General features: G+C 34.1%; 1 pseudogene; it reads right to left on the bottom strand.

Moving 5' to 3' along the window:
• LOC138082228 (olfactory receptor 4P4-like) lies at positions 1-954 on the bottom strand (annotated as a pseudogene).
• Positions 955-8,525: the final 7,571 nt, after the last annotated feature.

Below are 8,525 nucleotides of genomic sequence, written 5' to 3'. Positions count from 1 at the left end.
TTACTGCCCTTTCTTAAGAAATTGATGATACCACACTTTCTTTTTTTTTTGATACCACACTTTCTTCACAGCATTATTCATTTCCAAGTTTCTCAATGTACAGATCAGAGGGTTGAATATGGGAGCAATGATGGTGTAGAAAAGAGCAAACATTTTGTCTTCCAGAAAAGTTTCAACTGGTCTAATATAAACGAAGAAGACAGGCACAAAGAACAGGACCACAACAGTGACATGAGAACTGCAAGTGGAAAGAGCTTTGGTGCAGTTCTCTGCAGGGTAATCCCTGATTGTGTGTAATATCAGAAAATAAGAAGCCATCAAAATAACAAGAGTCAACAATGCAATCAGACCTGAATTAACAACTACCAGGAGACCAATCCTGTATGTATCCATGCAAGCCAGTTTCAGCAAAAGATACACATCACAGAAGTAGTGATCAATCTCATTGGGGCCAGAGAATGGTAAAAAGATGGTGAGAAGAAACTGACTGGCAGAGTGTATAAGTCCCCCAGTACAACAAGCTATGATGATTGTGTTACACCTTGTCCTGCTCATAACAATGGTGTAGTACAGGGGCTTGCAGATAGCCACATAGAGGTCATAGACCATCCCTGTAAGGATAAAAATCTCGATGGCTCCAAGGAAGTGAAGGATAAAAAGCTGTGTCATACAGTTACTATAGGAAATGGTCTTCCTTTCTGCCAGTAAATAAGTCATTAGTTTGGGTGTTACCATCTATGTGTAGCAAAGGTCAGAAAGTGAGAGGTAATTAAGGAAGAAATACATAGGTTGGTCAATAAGAGGACTGCATATAATAGAAATCATTATGAACAAATTTCCCATCCAAATAGCAATGTAGCGAAATAAAAATAAGACAAAGCAGAAAATTTCAATGTTCTTACTTTAAGATAGTCCCAAAAGAATAAACACAGTGACATTATTTATGTTTTTCATGGTCCAGTGCAGTAAAAAGGCATAACAGTCCCCTGAAAGGACATAATGCATAAGTTGGTATTAGAAACATTCATGGAGAAAACCTATAATAACACTAATGTCTGTTATTTCTGTTATTTGCAAAAATGAAAATAGAGTTTTAGATGTAGATAAAGAGAACTTATGGTTACCAAGGGGAAAGGAAGGAGACATAAACTGGGAGACTAAAATTGACATAAACAACCTACTATAAATAAAATGGATACTAATAAGGACCTGCTCTATAACACAGGGAGCTCTACTCAGTACTGTGTAATGACCCATTGGGAAAAGAATCTAAAAGGACAGATATATCTATGTGTATAACTGATTAATTTTGCTGTACAGTAGAAAGTAAACACAGCATTGTAAATCAACCCTAGTCCAATAAAAATTAATTAAAACACAATAATATCATGAAACTATGTTTAATGAACATAACTCCAGATTCACAAAATGAAAATTTGATAGTATTTTTTGTTTCTGATTAGTTTCATGATTTTCACAAGTCCATCTTTAAGAACATTAGGTTCAAAATAAATGTTAATAAATATAAATATTTGATCAATCAGTCAAATTGTTTCAAAATAATGATTAGTTGCCAAATATTTTCCACTTCTAAAAACATATACAAGTTCTTGAAAAGAAATATTGCTCTGTATGTCTACAAACTCAAATTTGTTAAAGACACAATTAATCATAAGTATTGCAAAGTTTACCTTTAATGATATAGAAGAAAGTATAAAACCTGAAAATATTCACTAGTAGAAAATATCCTGCCTCAAAATAATTTTAAAATCAGGTAGAATATAAAATTAAATATTTATTTATATAATGATACATGTATATTTACAAAGAGGAAGATGGAAACTATGCAAGAACCCAACGTAATTGGTTTGAAAAATTTTGATTGCTTAGTTATATTTTCATTACTGATTTTAGATAGTAAAGTTCTAACATTTTATAACAGAAATATGTTTATTTCTGGCACATTAATAAAAATCATATACCAAATCAACCACAGAATAGAATGGTAGCTAAAACTAAAAACAGAGAAGCAAAAGGAAGTTTTACCTTCACGACTTTGCCCTTAACTCAATGTACCGTGTTTTCAAAACAATAATTTTCTCAGTGGTTTGAATTGGAGTATGACTTTCTCCTCCTTATTTGTCCAATCTAAGACTTTTCCAGAACCCACATGTAAAAATTTTACACTGTATAGTTCAGAGAAAAAGTGCATGAAGGTGTGTGGGAAAGGCTTTCTGAAGACAAACATTTGTGGTCTAGGATCCATTATTAATTACACTGCGGTGTGTGAAATTGGTACAAAACACTTAGTCCTCTAAACTTAGGCTATCTCTCATTGAAAAAGACCTTGTTGCTTGGAAAGATTGAAGGCAAAAGAAGAGGATGGGTGGATGAGGATAAGATGGTTAGATAGCATCACCAACTCAATGGGCATGAATTTGAGCCAACTCCTGAAGATAGTGAAGGACAGGGGAGCCTGGCGTGCTGCAGTCCATGGGGTCGCAAAGAGTCAGACATGACTTAACAACTGAACAACAGCATTTGTAAAATGGTGAAATATTTTATATTTTGTCACAAAACACTCAACTCAATAAATAGTCATTGTTTTATTAGCCATTGAAGTACTAATTTATATTTTTATTATATGTATTCTTGTGTTACCAGTGAGGCTGTCAATAATAAAGTTAACTAAATATAACTTTCATATAGAAATTGAAGTTTTAAAGCCATACAATTATTTTAAACTGGAAGAAAATATTGAGGTACACTAGACAAATTCTCTAGCTCTAAATAGAAGAGATTTTAATTAAAAGCTTATGGAAAATATTTTCAAAAAATGAATAAAGGTAGCTTGAAACACTTCATAAACAATCTGTTAAATCATATGGATTTAATATGGCTTTGACATATGGAAATACAAACAATTCACTTGTGGTTGACCATAGCCTCTAAGAATGTAGTTTGTATCTCAATACTAATGACAAATATTACATAGAACTGGTAACTACATACTCCAAGTATTCATACTATCAATGTGGATCCCAAAAATATATTATAAGTAATTAAAACCTTTTTAAAAAATTGTTACATATCTTCTGCTCTAATCTTGTAGCTATATTTTATCAGTTAATTTATAAATTCTCTACTTATCACTTTCTTTTACAGACAAAATTAATTATGTCACGTTAAAAAAAATCCTTTGCAATGGAGACTTAAAACAATTAAATTATATCTACAGTAAAATTTTAAGATTTAAAATTAGTTTACAGTGTAGCTATTGAAAAGTAAGGTTTCATGCCTCCAGTTATATTATAGAAATATTTCCTCATCTCCCTCTCTCTCCCCTATATAAAGGTAAATATATAATGATATTTAAAATACTGATTTGGTCAACTTGAAGCAATCACTTGTTCATTTGAATAAACATAAACAAAGCTATTATTTTAATTATGGGAATGGGAAAAAAACAACCAGTTGAAAAAATTTTCCCACCCCCAAATTAAACAGGAACATTTTAGTTTATACACAAATAAATTAAGCCTATAAAGAAACTAAGGCTTTTACAATAATTTACCAAAGCCAACTGTCTGTCTCGATTTCATACAGTATTAGTTTCTTCTAATTAAATTTGACTATTTCTTTTTTTTTTGTTGTTGTTGTTTTTCTTTTTTTAATATAAATTTATTTATTTTAATTGGAGGCTAATTACTTTACAATATTGTATTGGTTTTGCCATATATCAACATGAATCTGCTATGGGTCTACACATGTTCCCGATCCTGAACCCCCCTCCCACCTCCCTCCCCATACCATCCCTCTGGGTCATCCCAGTGCACCAGCCCCAAGCATCCTGTATCATGCATTGACCCTGGTCTGACGATCCATTTCACATATGATATTATACATGTTCAATGCCATTCTCCCAAATCATCCCACCCTCGCCCTCTCCCACAGAGTCCAAAAGACTGTTCTATACATCCATGTCTTTTTCACTCTCTTGCATACAGGGTTATCGTTACCATCTTTCTAAATTCCATATATATGTGTTAGTATACTCTATTGGCATTTTTCTTTCTAGCTTACTTCACTCTGTATAATAGACTCCAGTTTCATCCACCTCATTAGAACGGATTCAAATATATTCTTTTGAATGGCTGAGTAATACTCCACTGTATATATGTATCACAACTTTCTTATTCATTCATCTGCTGATGGATATCTAGGTTGCCTCCATGTTCTGGCTATTATAAACAGTGCTGTGATGAACATTGGGATACCTGTGTCTCTTTCACTTCTGGTTTCCTTGGTGTGTATGCCCAGCAGTGGGATTGCTGGGTCATATGGCAGTTATATTTCCAGATTTTAAAGGAATCTCCACACTGTTCTCCATAATGGCTGTACTAGTTTGCATTCCCACCAACAGTGTTAAGAAGGTTACCTTTTCTCCCCACCCTCTCATGCATTTATTGCTTATAGACGTTTGGATTGCAGCCATTCTGACTGGTGTGAAATGGTACCTCATTGTGGTTTTCATTTTTATTTCTCTGATAATGAGTGATGTTGAGCGTCTTTTCATGTGTTTGTAAGCCATCTGTATGTCTTCTTTGGAGAAATGTCTATTTAGTTCTTTGGCCCATTTTTTGATTGGGTCGTTTATTTTTCTGGAAATGAGCTGCAGGAGTTGTTTGTATATTTTGAGATTAATTCTTTGTCAGTTGCTTTATTTGCTATTATTTTCTACCACTCTGAAGACTGTCTTTTCACCTTGCTTATAGTTTCCTTTGTTGTGCAGAAGCTTTTAGTTTTAATTAGGTCCCATTTGTTTATTTTTGCTTTTATTTCCAGTATTCTGGGAGGTGAGTCATAGAGGATCCTGCTGTGATGTATGTCAGAGAGTGTTTTGCTTATGTTCTCCTCTAGGAGTTTTATAATTTCTGGTCTTACATTTAGATCGTCAATCCATTTTGAGTTTATTTTTGTGTATGGTGTTAGAAAGTGTTCTAGTTTCATTCTTTTACAAGTGGTTGACCAGTTTTCCAAGCACCACTTGTTAAAGCTATTGTCTTTATTCCATTGTATATTCTTGCCTCCTTTGTCAAAGATAAGGTATCCATAGATGCGTGGATTTATCTCTGAGCTTTCTATTTTCTTCCATTGATCTATATTTCTGTCTTTGTGCCAGTACCATACTGTCTTGACTGTGGCTTTGCAGTAGAGCCTGAAGTCAGGCAGGTTGATTGCTCCAGTTTCATTCTTCTTTCTCAAGATTGCTTTTGCTATTTGAGATTTTTTGTATTTCCATACAAACTGTGAAATCATTTGTTCTAGCTCTGTGAAAAATACCGTTGGTAGCTTGATAGGGATTACATTGAATTTATAGATTGCTTTGGGTAGTATCCTCATTTTCAATATATTGATTCTTTTGATCCATGGATATGGTATATTTCTCCATTATTAGTGTCCTTTTTGATTTCTTTCTTCAGTGTTTTATAGTTTTCTATATATAGGTCTTTAATTTCTTCAGTTAGATATCTTCCTAAGTATTTTATTCTTTTCCTTGCAATGGTGAATGGAATTGTTTCTTTAATTTCTATTTCTATTTTCTCATTGCTAGTGTATAGGAATGCAAGGGATTTCTGTGTGTTGATTTTATATCCTGAAACTGTACTATATTCATTGACTAGCTCTAGTAATTTTCTGATGGAGCCTTTAGGGTTTTCCATGTAGAGGATCATGTCATCTGCAAACAGTGAGAGTTTTACTACTTTTCCAATTTGGATTCCTTTTATTTCTTTTTCTGCTATGATTACTGTGGCCAAATCTTCCAGAACTATGTTGAATAGTAGTGGTGAAAGTGGGCACCATTGTCTTGTTCCTGACTTGAGGGGAAATGCTTTCAATTTTTCACCATTGAGGATAATGTTTGCTGTGGGTATGTCATACATAGCTTTTATTATGTTGAGGTATGTTCCTTCTATTCCTGCTTTCTGGAGACTTTTTATCATAAATGGATGGTGAATTTTGTCAAAGGCCTTCTCTGCATCTATTGAGATAATCATATGGCTTTTATTTTTCAATTTGTTAATGTGGTGTACTACATTGATTGAATTGTGGATATTGAAGAATCTTTGCATCCCTGGGATGAAGCCCACTTGGTCAAGGTTTATGATCTTTTTAATGTGTTGTTGGATTCTGATTGCTAGAATTTTGTTAAGGATTTTTGCATCTATGTTCATCAGTGATATTGGCCTGTAGATTTTTTTTTTTTTTTTTGTGACATCTTTGTCAGGTTTTGGTATTAGGGTGATGGTGGCCTCATAGAATGATTTTGGATGTTTACCTTCCTCTGCAATTTTCTGGAAGAGTTTGAGTAGGATAGGTGTTAGCTCTTCTCTAAATTTTTGGTAGAATTCAGCTGTGAAGCCGTCTGGACCTGGACTTTAGTTTGCTGGAAGATTTCTGATTACAGTTTCAATTTCCGTGCTTGTGATGTGTGTGTTAAGATTCTCTATTTCTTCCCAGTTCAATTTTGGAAAGTTGTACTTTTCTAAGAATTTGTCCATTTCTTCCACGTTGTCCGTTTTACTGGTATATAATTGCTGATAGTAGTCTTTTATGATCCTTTGTATTTCTGTGTTGTCTGTTGTGATCTCTCCAATTTCATTTCTAATTTTATTGCTTTGATTTTTTGTCCTTTGTTTCTTGGTGAGTCTGGCTAATGGTTTGACAATTTTATTTATCCTCTCACAGAACCAGCTTTTGGCTTTGTTGATTTTTGCTATGGTCTCTTTTGTTTCTTTTCCACTTATTTCTGCCCTAATTTTTAAGATTTCTTTCCTTCTACTAAGCCTGGGGTTCTTCATTTCTTCCTTTATAGTTGCTTTAGGTGTATAGTTAGGGTATTTATTTGATTTTTTTTTCTTGTTTCTTGAGGTATGCCCCAATTGCTATGAACCTTCCCCTTAGCACTGCTTTTACAGTGTCCCACAGGTTTTGGGTTGTTGTGTTTTCATTTTCATTCATTTATATGCATATTTTGATTTCTTTTTTGATTTCCTCTGTGATGTGTTGGTTATTCAGTAGCCTGTTGTTCAGCCTCCATATGTTGGAATTTTTAATAGTTTTTCTCCCATAATTGTCATCCAGTCTTACTGCATTGTGGTCAGAAAAGATGCTTGGAATGATTTCAATTTTTTTTTTTTTCAATTTACCAAGGCTAGATTTATGGCCCAGGTTGTGATCTATCTTGGAGAAGTTTCCATGTGCTCTTGAGAAAAAGGTGAAATTCATTGTTTTGGGGTGAAATGACCTATAGATGTCAATTAGGTCTAACTTGACTATTGTATCATTTAAAGTTTGTGTTTCCTTGTTAATTTTCTGTTTAATTGATAAATCCATAGGTGTGAGTGGGATATTAAAGTCTCCCACTATTATTGTGTTATTGTTAATTTCCTCTTTCATACTTATTAGCATTTGTCTTATATATTGTGGTGCTCCTATGTTGGGTGCATATATATTTGTAATTGTTATATCTTCTTCTTGGATTGATCCTTTGATCATTATGTAGTGTCCTTCTTTGTCTCTTTTCACAGCCTTTGTTTTAAAGCCTATTTTATCTGATATGAGTATTGCTATTCCTGCTTTCTTTTGGTCTCTATTTGCATGGAATATCTTTTTCCAGCGCTTCACTTATAGTCTGTATGTGTTCCTTGTTTTGAGGTGGGTCTTTTGTAGACAACATATATAGGGGTCTTGTTTTTGTATCCATTCAGCCAGTCTTTGTCTTTTGGTTGGGGCATTCAACCCATTTACGTTTAAGGTAATTATTGATAAGTATTATCCCATTTCAGTTTACTTTATTGTTTTGGGTTTGGGTTTATACACCCTTTTTGTGTTTCCTGTCTAGAGAGTATCCTTTAGCATTTGTTGTAGAGTTGGTTTGGTGGTGTTGAATTCTCTCAGCTTTTGCTTGTCTGTAACACTTTTGATTTCTCCTTCATGTTTGAATGAGATCCTTGCTGGGTACAGTAATCTGTACCTCCTGGTCTGAAGAGTTCCTATCGAAAGATCAGCTGTTATCCTTATGGGAATCCCCTGGTTATTATGGTGTTATTTGTTGTTTTTCCCTTGCTGCTTTTAGTATTTGTTATTTGTGTTTAATCATTGTTAATTTGATTAATGGGGCTTCCCTGGTGGCTCAGAGGTTAAAGTGTCTGCCTGTCATGTGGGAGACCTGGGTTCAATTCCTGGGTTGGGAAGATGCCCTGGAGGAGGAAAGGGCAACCCACTCCAGTATTCTTGCTATGTGTCTTGGGGTGTTTCACCTTGGGTTTATCCTATTGGGACTGTCTGTGTTTCTTGGACTTGGGTGATTATTTCCTTCCCCATTTTAGGGAAGTTTTCAACTATTATCTCCTCAAGTATTTTCTTATGGTCTTTCTTTTTGTCTTCTTCTTCTAGGACTCCTATGATTCGAATGTTAGGGTGTTTAACATTGTCCCAGAGGTCTCTGAGATTGTCCTCAT

The sequence above is a fragment of the Capricornis sumatraensis genome, chromosome 7 (assembly GCF_032405125.1).
Source record: "Capricornis sumatraensis isolate serow.1 chromosome 7, serow.2, whole genome shotgun sequence".
Classification (NCBI taxonomy): domain Eukaryota; kingdom Metazoa; phylum Chordata; class Mammalia; order Artiodactyla; family Bovidae; genus Capricornis; species Capricornis sumatraensis.
Note: the sequence above shows the minus strand (reverse complement) of the source record. Positions and strands in the feature narration are given on the sequence as shown.